General features: G+C 46.3%; 1 protein-coding gene across 1 annotated transcript in view; it reads left to right on the top strand.

Moving 5' to 3' along the window:
* The window catches only part of LOC120986373 (retinol dehydrogenase 8-like), a 68,863-nt gene that overhangs the window by 18,339 nt on the left and 35,477 nt on the right, over positions 1 to 15,047 (top strand). The gene's annotated exons all lie outside the window — the stretch shown is intronic.

Raw genomic sequence — 15,047 nt, 5'->3', positions numbered from 1 at the left:
ATTAAATTAATGGGTCCACATCCAATCCACAAAAATGTAATGTGTATGTGGCCTCTAGGATGAGTTCACAGTGGGAGGTGTATACTGTACCAAGTATTTTCCAAGTGGATTTTAGGTGCTGCTTTGTGTAGGCTCGTTGTAATAGTAGACTCCTGCATGTTGACATCAGTAGTGATAAAGGCTACCTGTAGGTCTCATGATAAAATCCTGGGGTTCTTAGAAATTTCTTTCAGCATCCTGTGAGATGAACTTGCTGGGTTGGCCTGGGTAGGTTGATGGCGATCTTTTTAAATCCCTTTTGAAACATCTAGACATCTATATCTTGCTTTCCTGACTTCAGGAACCATCTAGATACAGATGGTGATACCATGCAGAGAGAACCAAACTAAATATCTCAATGGTTTTATCTTGGTTTTTGTCATGATATTTTGAAAATCGTGACAACATAATACAACATGACCGCACCTTGTGGCCCCACCCTTAAACCTCATTCACACGTCAGTGTTTTGGTCAGTGATTTCCCTCAGTGATTGTGAACCAAAACCAGAATTGGAGCCTCCACAGAGATAAGGTATAAGGGAAAGATCTTGCACCTGCTCTGTGTTTAGAGCCGCACCTGGTTTTGGCTCAGAATCACTGACCGAACACTGACATGTGAATGAGCCATTAGACCTTATTCACTCATCAGTGCTTTGGTCAGTGATTTCCATAAAGGTCCATTCACACAACCGTAAGGGCACCAGTTGTGTGCACTCCATGGATCGGAAGCACAGATGTGCTTCCATGGGCTTTCGAGTCTGTGCCTTCGTACCGCAAAAAATAGGACATGTCCTATCTTTTGCCGTATTTTGTGGATCACGGACCCATTCAAGTCAATGTGTCCGAACGGCAATACAGGATTCACACGGCCACTGCCCATGCATTGCGGTCCGCAGCACTGAGCCCTTACGCTTGTGTGAATATGGACCCTAAGTGATTGCGAGCCAAATCCAGGAGCCAGACCAAATCTTTTCATTATACCGTATCCTGTGGGAAGATCCACTCTTGGTTTTGTATAATAATCACTGATGCAAAAAACACTGACCAAAAACACAGACGTGGGAATAAGGCCTTGGATCTTGCTCACCCATCATGGATTCTCATTCGTGTGCTGTCCATGTTCTCCACAGACAGCTGACTGATTCATTGAATTCTGTATCTGTATTCAGACTTGATCAGTGTTTTTTTTATTGGCTTTTATAGGAATTGTTGCCCATATAGTGTGTTTTACCACCATTCTTTTTATAGTATTTTTTTGTGTCCTCCATAATGTCACTTCCTCTGTAGAGCAGCATGGAGAAAATACATTCATACAAAAAACACCATGCAAAGACACCATTAAAAAATGAAACACAGACTGACACCAGTGTTTCTTCATGCTGGGCACAAAATAACAATGGAGGTCTGGGGGACAAAAACAGGAAAACAATCACCAGATCTAGAGCATTCTGCGATTTCAAAAGACAACAATGACCCAAAAATACCACACCTCAAGGGTCAAAAAACACATTTGTGCCGTGTTTAATATTTCCTGTAGACTTCATTGTAACGTCTGGAACTGGTGCTTTTTGACCAAAAGAACACTGCAAAAAAGACCAGTAAAAGAAAAAGCACCAAAAACCACAAACCCTTTAAAAAACACCAAAAACAAAACTATGTGTGACAACAGCGTTAGCCTTCTGAAATAGGTAATCGTCAGGTATTCAACTCCTGGTTGGCACTTTCACCGATCAGCTGTTAACAGGAGCAACTCTGCTCCTGAACCAGAACAGCACAGCGCCGTGCACTTTGTAGTGGCCATGTCTGGTTACTGCAGCTATTGACAGAAGAACACTGAAAAGTAATCAAAGTTGTATGTACCCCAAAATGATACTATTATAAACATCAGCTTATCCGATAAAAAACACAAACCCTCACACAGCTCCATCGAACGGAAAAATAGAAAGCTATGGCTCTCAGAATATGGGTCCAAAAAAAACTCAAAACTTTATTTTATGTTTTTATTGTGCAAAAATAAAAAAATTGATACATAAAAAATAGAAACTTGGTATCACTTTAATGGTATAGAATTAAGGTAGCGTCATATCTCACTTTGAGTATCGTAAATTTCAAACCCAAAAAACAAAACCCTGATTATCTGTAGTGCTCTTGTGGGTATATGGCTAGAGTTGAGCGAACACCTGGATGTTCGGGTTCGAGAAGTTCGGTCGAACTTCCCGGAAATGTTCGGGTTCGGGATCCGAACCCGATCCGAACTTCGTCCCAGACCCGAACTCCATTGAAGTCAATGGGGACCCGAACTTTTCGGCACTAAAAAGGCTGTAAAACAGCACAGGAAAGAGCTAGAGGGCTGCAAAAGGCAGCAACATGTAGGTAAATCCCCTGCAAACAAATGTGCATAGGAAAATTAATTAAAATTAAAATTAAAAAAATTAAAATTAACCAATATCAATTGGACAGAGGTCCCATAGCAGAGAATCTGGCTTCACGTCAGCAGAGAATCAGTCTCTTCAGGCCATAGCAAAGAATCTGGCTTCATGTCATAGCAGAGAATCAGGCTTCACGTCACCCACCACTGGAACAGGCCACTGTCACACATTTAGGCCCAGGCACCCAGGCAGAGGAGAGAGGTCCCGTAACAGAGAATCTGGCCTTATGTCAGCGCAGAATCAGTCTTCATGTCATAGCAGAGAATTAGGCTTCACGTCACCCACCACTGGAACAGGCCACTGTCACATATTTAGGCCCAGGCACCCAGGAAGAGGAGAGAGGTCCCGTAACAGAGAATCTGGCCTTATGTCAGCACAGAATCAGTCTTCATGTCATAGCAGAGAATTAGGCTTCACGTCACCCACCACTGGAACAGGCCACTGTCACATATTTAGGCCCAGGCACCCAGGAAGAGGAGAGAGGTCCCGTAACAGAGAATCTGGCCTTATGTCAGCACAGAATCAGTCTTCATGTCATAGCAGAGAATCAGGCTTCACGTCACCCACCACTGGAACAGGCCACTGTCACACATTTAGGCCCCGGCACCCAGGCAGAGGAGAGAGGTCCCGTAACAGAGAATCTGGCCTTATGTCAGCGCAGAATCAGTCTTCATGTCATAGCAGAGAATTAGGCTTCACGTCACCCACCACTGGAACAGGCCACTGTCACACATTTAGGCCCCGGCACCCAGGCAGAGGAGAGAGGTCCCGTAACAGAGAATCTGGCCTTATGTCAGCACAGAATCTGTCTTCATGTCATAGCAGAGAATCAGGCTTCACGTCATCCACCACTGGAACAGGCCACTGTCACACATTTAGGCCCCGGCACCCAGACAGAGGAGAGAGGTCCCGTAACAGAGAATCTGGCCTTATGTCAGCACAGAATCAGTCTTCATGTCATAGCAGAGAATCAGGCTTCACGTCACCCACCACTGGAACAGGCCACTGTCACATATTTAGGCCCAGGCACCCAGGCAGAGGAGAGAGGTCCCGTAACAGAGTATCTGGCCTTATGTCAGCACAGAATCTGTCTTCATGTCATAGCAGAGAATCAGGCTTCACATCACCCACCACTGGAACAGGCCACTGTCACACATTTAGGCCCAGGCACCCAGGCAGAGGAGAGAGGTCCCATAACAGAGAATCTGGCCTTATGTCAGTGCAGAATCAGTCTTCATGTCATAGCAGAGAATCAGGCATCACGTCACCCACCACTGGAACAGGCCACTGTCACCCATTTAGGCCCAGGCACCCAGGCAGAGGAGAGAGGTCCCGTAACAGAGAATCTGGCCTTATGTCAGCACAGAATCTGTCTTCATGTCATAGCAGAGAATCAGGCTTCACGTCACCCACCACTGGAACAGGCCACTGTCACACATTTAGGCCCAGGCACCCAGGCAGAGGAGAGAGGTCCCGTAACAGAGAATCTGGCCTTATGTCAGCACAGAATCAGTCTTTATGTCATAGCAGAGAATCAGGCTTCATGTCACCCACCACTGGAACAGGCCACTGTCACATATTTAGGCCCAGGCACCCAGACAGAGGAGAGAGGTCCCGTAACAGAGAATCTGGCCTTATGTCAGCGCAGAATCAGTCTTCATGTCATAGCAGAGAATCAGGCATCACGTCACCCACCACTGGAACAGGCCACTGTCACATATTTAGGCCCCGGCACCCAGACAGAGGAGAGGTTCATTCAACTTTGGGTTGCCCCGCAATATAATGGTAAAATTAAAATAAAAATAGGATTGAATGAGGAAGTGCCCTGGAGTAGAATAATATATTGTTAAGGGGAGGTAGTTAATATCTAATCTGCACAAGGGATGGACAGGTCCTGTGGGATCCATGCCTGGTTCATTTTTATGAATGTCAGCTTGTCCACATTGGCTGTAGACAGGCGGCTGCGTTTGTCTGTAATGACGCCCCCTGCCGTGCTGAATACACGTTCAGACAAAACGCTGGCCGCCGGGCAGGCCAGCACCTCCAAGGCATAAAAGGCTAGCTCTGGCCACGTGGACAATTTGGAGACCCAGAAGTTGAATGGGGCCGAACCATCAGTCAGTACGTGGAGGGGTGTGCACAGGTACTGTTCCACCATGTTAGTGAAATGTTGCCTCCTGCTAACACGTTCCGTATCAGTGTAGTGTACGGGGACTGTAATACCCGTCACTACCAAAGTGTCACTTGGTGTGCTGTCGTCCCTCCTTAATTATGGAGAAGTTGGTATATGTCAGTTTTATAAAATGTCATGTAATGCAATGCTATGTGTTTCCCTGTTACTGTGACACTTGCATGTACAGGCCTGCTAGGTGTGTCATTCCAGCTTCTAGTCACTAGAGGGAGCTAGAGAGCCCTAGTTTATATAAGGCCCAGACAGGGAAGCAAAGGGCAGTCTAGTGGAGAGCTCAGAAGTTTCTAGAGCCTCAGGAAGCTGAGAGAGACCGAGGCAGAGTGCAGAGAAGCAAGAGGTACTAAAAATAACAGAGGAGGTACTTTCTAAAGCTATAGCCAAGGATATAAAGCCAGAACTAGGTTATTGGGCCTTGGTGAAGAATTGCTATATTCCAGGATCAGACAGAAATAGAGTGCAAGCTCCTGTACTGCAATTCCTGTGTTCAACACTCTGTAATCACCTTGCTAAATCTGTAATTGCCTGCATCAACCGTATTGCAAAATCGACTGTATGCCAAGGAACTGCGATTCCAATATTGTCTCTGCATGAAAACTACTAAAGTTGGAGTTCTGTTTTAATACCACGTGTTCCTCAATTTATTCCTGCTATCCGCAAACGGCGTGCCACCGTTTAATTGGCACTGGCGTCACGAACAATTTCTACCATCACCTGCCTATGCAGAGAGTCAGCCGTCTCAGGTTAGTGTCATTGCACTACTACACCCAGAAACTCTATTACACACAACTTGAGTACGCTGCATCAGGTGGTAGTGCAGTTAGCTGTGGCGTGGTGACAAAACTTTTCCACATCTCTGCCATGCTAACCCTGCCCTCAGAGGAGCTGGCCGTGACACAGCTGCGTTGGCGACCTCTTGCTCTTCCTCTGCCTTCGCCTTGGGCTTCCACTGGTTCCCCTGTGACATTTGGGAATGCTCTCAGTAGCGCGTCTACCAACGTGCGCTTGTACTCGCGCATCTTACTATCACGCTCCAGTGTAGGAAGTAAGGTGGGCACATTGTCTTTGTACCGGGGATCCAGCAGGGTGGCAACCCAGTAGTCCGCACACGTTAAAATGTGGGCAACTCTGCTGTCGTTGCGCAGGCACTGCAGCATGTAGTCGCTCATGTGTGCCAGGCTGCCCAGAGGTAAGGACAAGCTGTCCTCTGTGGGAGGCGTATCGTCATCGTCCTGTGTTTCTCCCCAGCCACGCACCGGTGATGGGCCCGAGCTGCTTTGGGTGCCACCCCGCTGTGAACATGCTTCATCCTCATCCTCCTCCACCTCCTCCTCATCCTCGTCCTCCTCGTCCTCCAGTAGTGGGCCCAGTCTGGCCACATTTGTACCTGGCCTCTGGTGTTGCAAAAAACCTCCCTCTGAGTCACTTCGAAGAGACTGGCCTGAAAGTGCTAAAAATGACCCCTCTTCCTCCTGGGCCACCTCCTCTTCCATCATCGCCCTAAGTGTTTTCTCAAGGAGACATAGAAGTGGTATTGTAACGCTGATAACGGCGTCATCGCCACTGGCCATGTTGGTGGAGTACTCGAAACAGCGCAACAGGGCACACAGGTCTCGCATGGAGGCCCAGTCATTGGTGGTGAAGTGGGTCTGATCCGCAGTGCGACTGACCCGTGCGTGCTGCAGCTGAAACTCCACTATGGCCTGCTGCTGCTCGCACAGTCTGTCCAGCATGTGCAAGGTGGAGTACCACCTGGTGGGCACGTCGCATATGAGGCGGTGAGCGGGAAGGCCAAAGTTACGCAGGCGAGCAGCGGCAGGGTGTGAACGCCGGAAGCGCGAACAGACGGCCCGCACTTTATGCAGCAGCTCTGACATGTTGGGGTAGTTGCGAATGAACTTCTGCACCACCAAATTCAGCACATGCGCCAGGCAAGGGATGTGCGTCAAACCGGCTAGTCCCAGAGCTGCATCGAGATTTCGCCCATTATCGCACACCACCAGGCCGGGCTTGAGGCTCACCGGCAGCAACCACTCGTCGGTCTGTTGTTCTATACCCCGCCACAACTCCTGTGCAGTGTGGGGCCTGTCCCCCAAACATATGAGTTTCAGAACGGCCTGCTGACGTTTACCCCGGGCTGTGCTGAAGTTGGTGGTGAAGGTGTGTGGCTGACTGGATGAGCAGGTGGAAGAAGAGGAGGAGGAAGCTGAGTAGGAGGAGGAGGAGACAGGAGGCAAAGAATGTTGCCCTGCGATCCTTGGCGGCGGAAGGACGTGCGCCAAACAGCTCTCCGCCTGGGGCCCAGCCGCCACTACATTTACCCAGTGTGCAGTTAGGGAGATATAGCGTCCCTGGCCGTGCTTACTGGTCCACGTATCTGTGGTTAGGTGGACCTTGCCACAGATGGCGTTGCGCAGTGCACACTTGATTTTATCGGACACTTGGTTGTGCAGGGAAGGCACGGCTCTCTTGGAGAAGTAGTGCCGGCTGGGAACAACATACTGTGGGACAGCAAGCGACATGAGCTGTTTGAAGCTGTGTGTGTCCACCAGCCTAAATGACAGCATTTCATAGGCCAGTAGTTTAGAAATGCTGGCATTCAGGGCCAGGGATCGAGGGTGGCTAGGTGGGAATTTACGCTTTCTCTCAAATGTTTGTGAGATGGAGAGCTGAACGCTGCCGTGTGACATGGTTGAGATGCTTGGTGACGCAGGTAGTGGTGTTGGTGGTACATCCCATGTTTGCTGGGCGGCAGGTGCCAACGTTCCTCCAGAGGCGGAGGAAGAGGCCGAGGCGGCGGCAGCAGCAGCAGCAGAAGAGGCCGAGGCGGCAGCAGCAGAAGAGGTAGCAGTGGGAGCCTGAGTGACTTCCTTGTTTTTAAGGTGTTTACTCCACTGCAGTTCATGCTTTGCATGCAGGTGCCTGGTCATGCAGGTTGTGCTAAGGTTCAGAACGTTAATGCCTCGCTTCAGGCTCTGATGGCACAGCGTGCAAACCACTCGGGTCTTGTCGTCAGCACATTGTTTGAAGAAGTGCCATGCCAGGGAACTCCGTGAAGCTGCCTTTGGGGTGCTCGGTCCCAGATGGCGGTGGTCAGTAGCAGGCGGAGTCTCTTGGCGGCGGGTGTTCTGATTTTGCCCACTGCTCCCTCTTTTGCTACGCTGTTGGCTCGGTCTCACCACTGCCTCTTCCTCTGAACTGTGAAAGTCAGTGGCACGACCTTCATTCCATGTGGGGTCTAGGACCTCATCGTCCCCTGCATCGTCTTCCACCCAGTCTTGATCCCTGACCTCCTGTTCAGTCTGCACACTGCAGAAAGACGCAGCAGTTGGCACCTGTGTTTCGTCATCCTCAGAGACGTGCTGAGGTGGTATTCCCATGTCCTCATCATCAGGAAAAATAAGTGGTTGTGCGTTAGTGCATTCTATCTCTTCCACCCCTGGGGAAGGGCTAGGTGGATGCCCTTGGGAAACCCTGGCAGCAGAGTCTTCAAACAGCATAAGAGACTGCTGCATAACTTGAGGCTCAGACAGTTTCCCTGATATGCATGGGGGTGATGTGACAGACCGATGGGCTTGGTTTTCATGCGCCATCTGTGCGGTTTCTGCAAAAGACTGGGTGGGAGATAATGTGAACGTGCTGGATCCACTGTCAGCCACCCAATTGACTAATGCCTGTACCTGCTCAGGCCTTACCATCCTTAGAACGGCATTGGGCCCCACCAAATATCGCTGTAAATTCTGCTGGCTACTGGGACCTGAGGTAGTTGGTTCACTAGGACGTGTGGCTGTGGCAGAACGGCCACGTCCTCTCCCAGCACCAGAGGGTCCACTAACACCACCACGACCATGTCCACGTCCGCGTCCCTTATTAGATGTTTTCCTCATTGTTCCCGTTCACCACAATTTTGAGAGTCAAAATTGGGAATAGTTTTTCAACCCAGAACAAAAACTGTGCTTTTACGGTCACTACAAATAACTTGACCAGCTAAAACAGTACAGATTTGGTTGAATAGAAATGTGAGGCCTGTTTTTTTTTGCGCTGTGTGACAGGTATAGGTTTTTTTTGTTTTTTTTAAATATATTTTATTTTCCAAAAGATAAAAAATCAACAAAATTCCATTTCAGTGTCACATAACAATAGAATAGGAATACAATAATAAATTCATCTCATCCTATACTGAGTTTCTCTTTTGTTTATAAACCCCCCTATCCCTCCCTCCACCCCCCCCCTTTTCTTTCCGCGGAGCTGCCGTATCTACATCAACTGTCATTATTTCCAGCTACCCCCTTTCTTTTCCGCAAAGCTGCCGTATCTACATCAACTGTCATTGTTTCCAGTTATCCCAGATCCGCCACCAGACTGCCTTTTTCCCTGCTGTTTGGGCTAGGATATGTTCGTACTGCCTGACCCTATTCATCCACTCCATCCACTCCTGAAAACTGGGGTATTTCATGGTGCCCCAGTGTTTAACAATTATTATTTTGGCAAGTGCAGTGCCCCGAAACCAAAGTGTCTGCTCGGTTTTATTTTGGTCTGTCTCTGGGAATGTACCCAGGATGGCGTAGTCAATACATGCCTGGTACTTCATAGGTGAGCAGTCCTGCAATTTCCGGAATATTTTAATCCAGTATTCATTTATCCCTGGGCATTCCCACAGCAGATGTTTATAGTCTCCTCTGTCTTTATTACATTTATAGCAGTTCTGTTTCCTATCTTTATAAATGATATGCAGTAATACTGGTGTATAATAGAGGCGGTGTATGATTTTCAAAAGAATCCATGCATGGGCAGGTGACACAGTCGATCTTTTAATGTTTCTGTACACAGTGTTCCACAAAATGGGTTCCCCCTTTTGTAGGTCTCTTTCCCATTTAGCCTCACCCCCAAATGTGATGGTTTTCGTGTATTCATATTTTAACTTAGCGTAGATGTGCGATATAGAAGTATTAAGTGTCATATCTTGACAATGATCTAAAAAAGTGTTCCTTACTATCTTCAAATAATTCTTATTCTCCGTGTGATATATAGCATGAAGTAGTTGTTCATATCGAAATTTATCAATGAATCCTAATTTGGTGTCTGGTAATATTTCATTTAAGGGCTTAATCTGTCCTTTATGAAAAACTTGTGTAATTAAATATATCCCATGTTTTTCCCAATATTCAGCGTGACCCAGTTGCATAACTTGTGGTAAGTGTGCATTCCCCCACAGTGGGGTGTACTGAACTGCTTCAGATGCACCCACCATATCTCTAATTTGTTGCCAGATATACCCAAGCATTCTACTAAACGGGTTTATTATTGTTTTCTTCTTAAAAATACCGGTTTCGAGAATGTGGAAAAGATCCGACCATGGTCTACAATGCTCCCCAAAAAGAAGCCAGATGCATTTATTCTTTCGATTCCTCACACACCATCTCAATTGGGCAGCTAGATAATATCCTTTTAAAAAAGGGATGGACATTCCACCCTCTTCTTTATACAGATACCGTATCTTAACTCTGACTCGTTTGCGGCCCCATATCAGTTCGTTAAAGAGGATCTCTAACTTATTGAAAAATTTGTCTTCTATCGTAATTGGACTAGCGTTGAAAACATATAATAACATTGGTAATAATGTCATTTTAATAAGCGCTATTCGGTTGATTTGTGACAGGGGGAGTTTTAACCATGTTCTAATTTTTTCTTTAACTTTATCTATTATTGGGAGTATATTCAGTTTCATATAATGTTCCAGCTTGGTCCCTATCTGGATACCCAGATACAATAAGGAATCTGCTGGGGTCAGTATACTAACCCGAAAATTATGGCCCAGTGGAACCGGGCGTCTTAATGGGAGAAATTTTGATTTTTCCCAGTTTATATCGTATCCAGATAGGCATCCAAACTCGTCCAGACTTTCCATAACCCTGGGCAAGTTTATATACCCCTTCCCCAAAAAGAGCACTATATCGTCCGCATATAAACTGATTTTGTCAGCTTCTCCCTCGCACCCGAAGCCAGGTATTTCCACATCTGTTCTAATTTTGCATGCAATTGGCTCCAGGAACAGTGAGAAGAGCAAGGGGGAAAGGGGACAGCCCTGGCGTGTTCCTCGGGTCAGGGGGAAAGGGGAGGAGTATTCACCATTGATTCGGACCCTGGATACCGGGTTTTGGTACAGAATGCGAACCCATCTGGAGAAATATTCGCCTATCTTCACCCGAGACATTACCCTCCAAAGGAAGGACCACTCCACCCTGTCAAAGGCGTCCAATGACAGGATGGAGCAGTCTTCACCATCCCCCATCTGGACGTTCAGGAACGCCCGCCTTATGTTGTCCTGTATGTTCCTTTTGGGAATGAACCCGGTTTGATCTACATGAACGACTTTGTGGATAACAGTTTTTAATCTATTGGCTAACAATTTGGCAAGGATTTTATAGTCTGTATTCAACAGAGAGATGGGGCGGTAGGAAGCAACTAACAGCGGATCTTTCCCTCTTTTGGGGATCAATGTGATGGTAGCTTCCATCCATGAGGGTGGTAGGGAACCCATTGTCCAGGATTGATTTAATACCTCCAACATTTGGGGAAGAATAATTCCCTCATGTTTCCGGTATAGTTCGAATGGAAAGCCATCCACCCCTGGGGATGTATTACCCTTGATAGAGTGCAACGTGGTCTGTAGCTCGGTCAGTTGGATAGGTCTATTCAACCAGTCAATATCTTGTTGGTCGAACTCAGGGATCTCAATGTTGTCCAGATATTGATCTATTTTTACTCCCTGATTTTTAGACCCGGCTTGATATAACGTCGAAAAGTACCTGGTAAATTCCCTTAAGATATCATCAGGGTCTCGTAGGGTATTTCCTGCCTCTGTCTTAATTCCGATAATATTAGTACCCCCCCTTTGATTTTTTACTATCATAGATAATAGTCTGCTTGCCATGCCGGACTCGCTGAAGCTCCTCAACCCTGAAAAAAACATTTTGTTCTGTGCTTTTTTATGTAAATATTGTTTGTATTCATCTTGTGCTTTTTTAAGTTGAAGTTGTTTTTCTGGGGTATTTGCGTGGCTAATCTCATTCATTATCTGGTTGAGCATCCCTTCTATTTCTTTTTGAGTTTGGGCAAAGAGATTTTTCTGTTTCCTGATTTCATGTGAATATATACCCCGAAGATATGCCTTAAGCGAGTCCCAAACCATATGGATATGTGTTGAATTAACGTTATCCCTCCAAAAGAGTTTTATTTCTTCATTAATCTTATCTAGATCCCTTATCAATGTCATCCAGTGGGGTTAAGTTTAAAAGTTCTATTTGGATTTGGTTTATTCGGACTGTCCAGTACAACCATAACCGGGCTATGGTCGGAGATACCATGACATTCATAATTCATTTTTTTAACTCTATTAATAAGCCCGGGGCTGGCGAGGGCCAGATCAACTCGGGACATAGACCTATATGTGTTACTGAAGCATGAAAATACTTGCTTATTTCCATAAAGAGATCGCCATATGTCAACCAGTGCCATCTCTGTACAGATTCTGGATAGTACTGTACTTGAACCTAAATTTGGTTCATAATTAGTTATGGTGGAGATCCTGTCTTTTTTAACGTCCATGACCGAGTTGAAATCGCCCATCACCAGCTCCGGGCACTCCTCTCGTGCTGCAATATACTCCATCAATTTACATAGTACAGTGGTTGTAAAAGGGGGTGGAATGTATATAAACGCAATAATTCTCCTTTGCCCCTGCCAATAACAGTGCAGAAAAATATACCGGCCCTCTTGATCAATTAGCTGTTCTATTGGGTCGTAGTCTACCTGTCTATGAATATAAACACTGATTCCCCTGGAATATATAGAGTAACAGGAATGATATTCATGAGAGGCCCATCTCCTTCCGCCCAGTGCTGCTACTTTTTCACCTGTAAGGTGTGGTTCTAACAGGGCCACTATTGCTGGTAAATGTCTAGAAACTAAATCGAACACTGCACACTTCTTAATTTTGTCCGCAAAACCGCGGATATTCCATGTCAGTATGCTAGACATTTTAAGATAGTGAGGCAGCACTGAGCGGAAGAACAGGGGAACCCCCAACGACGTACCCTCAACACCACGACAGTCCCCCGCGGAAATAAACCCCCTCCCCCAACCCCCCAAACCCCAATCCCATTCTGACCTGCGAGTCGCTGCCTGCGGCTCATAGGTCTCTGACTATAGACTATCCCCCCCCCCCCCCGCCGTCGGCCCCCCCAGCTCTCCCCCACCGCGACCATGAGCAGGTTATTTAATGCCCTGAGAGTCCATCCAATCGGCTGCGTCATTTGGGTTGGGGAAGAATTGAACGGTTTCTTTGTAGATAACCAGTAGTTTCGCAGGGTACATCATGGAATATTTTAGTTGGGCTTGTATCAGTCTCTTTTTAACGTCCTTATATTCTCTTCTTTTATCTTGCGTAACTTTTGAAAAGTCCGGGTATATCTCTATATTAGCATCGTTGTATTTCACCGTTTGTATTTCTCTCTTCCATCTAAGGATATTATCCCGTTCCCTTGAGGAGGACATTTTAATTAACAAAGGCCCTGTTTTTTTTTGCGCTGTGTGACAGGTATAGGTTTAATCACAGAATTAGACTTGTATCAGCACGCTAGCGTGTGTGTTAAGTTTTTCTGAATGACACTATCAGCACCTTCAATGTAAGATATCCTTTTTGGGATAGATTTCAAGTAGGCCTGATATAGCATAAACTACTTATTTTGAGAATGGCAAATTTGGGAATAGTTTTTCAACCCAGAACAAAAACTGTGCTTTTACGGTCACTACAAATAACTTGACCAGCTAAAACAGTACAGATTTGGTTGAATAGAAATGTCAGGTCTATTTTTTAGGCGCTGGGTGACAGGCTCAACTTGCACCTGATGTAGTATATGGCCAAAAAATAACCACACTATTGATGGTTAAATGCACTTGGGTGACACAGGCTCAGCCTGCACCTGATGTAGGATATAGCACAAAATAACCACACTATTGATGGTTAAATACACTTGGTGATAGCTTGTGCTGGCGCACCACAAGTCACAAAATGGCCGCCGATCACCCCAGAAAAATATGATATAAAAACGCTCTGGGCAGCCTAAAAAAAGTGAGCAATTCGATATTAGCACTTCAATGATCCACAGCTGGAGATCGATCACTGAATTAAGTCTTTTGGAGGAGTTAATCTGCCTAATCTCGCCCTAACATCGCAGCAGCAACCTCTCCCTACGCTTGTATCAGCAGAGTGACGTGCAGCGCTACGTGACCTAAGCTTATATAGAGGCTGGGTCACATGCTGCACTGGCCAATCACAGCCATGCCAATAGTAGGCAAGGCTGTGATGGCCTCTTGGGGCAAGTAGTATGACGCTTGTTGATTGGCTGCTTTGCAGCCTTTCAAAAAGCGCCAAGAAAGCGACGAACCCCGAACCCAGACTTTTACGAAAATGTTCGGGTCCGTGTCACGGACACCCCAAAATTCGGTACGAACCCGAACTATACAGTTCGGGTTCGCTCATCCCTATATATGGCCCATCACCACTGCATCGAAGTAAACAGTGACCAGCCATGATGACATTTTAATTTTTTTTTTATCAGATTTTAGTTCCTCAGAGAGGACCCCCAATTTTAAACATAGTGGTCCTAAAAAGACATTCCCTCATTCTTGTACTAGCTTTGCCTGTAATATAGTCAGGTATCACATTTATTCGTGTATATACACTAAGGACAATTGCTGTTTTTGGGAAGTGGAACATGGTTTCGTAATAAAAATACTCAGTCTCAGACACTGACCTTTTGCTCCAAGCAAATCTGCTTATCCTCTTAAAGTACCATATGACTGCCAACTAATACCCACTGATAGCTCGGGGATGAGGAGGAGTGTTTTGTAATCTAAAGTGATAACTGTTTATTCGTAAGTCTGGCATGGCATAATACTTAACGCTATGATAACGTTTCATAGCCAAGAAGGGATCAGACCTGGACTAAGGAGATCAGTTGGGTCATGTCACAAAGGACACCTTCATCCCTCCCACCATCCATGTACTTTTCACACAGCTACAGTGGCTGGGTTTGGGGTGGCTCCAACATTACGCTAGATCCCCTGGACACCATTGAGGTGTTATCACATTTTGCTGCTCTACAGAGAGGATGATAAGGCGTGGTGCACCAAATGGGAAATAAGTCCAGAGAGTCAGGGTTTGCAGTTAACCAGTGTTCTTTACTGGAGGAACTTAAGTGCAAAACAATACAGGCAATGCAGTTAACTGGTTTGTCCTGTCTCCCCTCTGGTAGAAGAAGGTTCTGTGCTGAGAAAAGGCCTGAGATGGCTGCATTACTGATCAAAGGGCTAGTGACCCAGTGACT

The sequence above is a fragment of the Bufo bufo genome, chromosome 1, assembly GCF_905171765.1.
Source record: "Bufo bufo chromosome 1, aBufBuf1.1, whole genome shotgun sequence".
In the NCBI taxonomy this organism is placed as follows: domain Eukaryota; kingdom Metazoa; phylum Chordata; class Amphibia; order Anura; family Bufonidae; genus Bufo; species Bufo bufo.
Note: the sequence above shows the minus strand (reverse complement) of the source record. Positions and strands in the feature narration are given on the sequence as shown.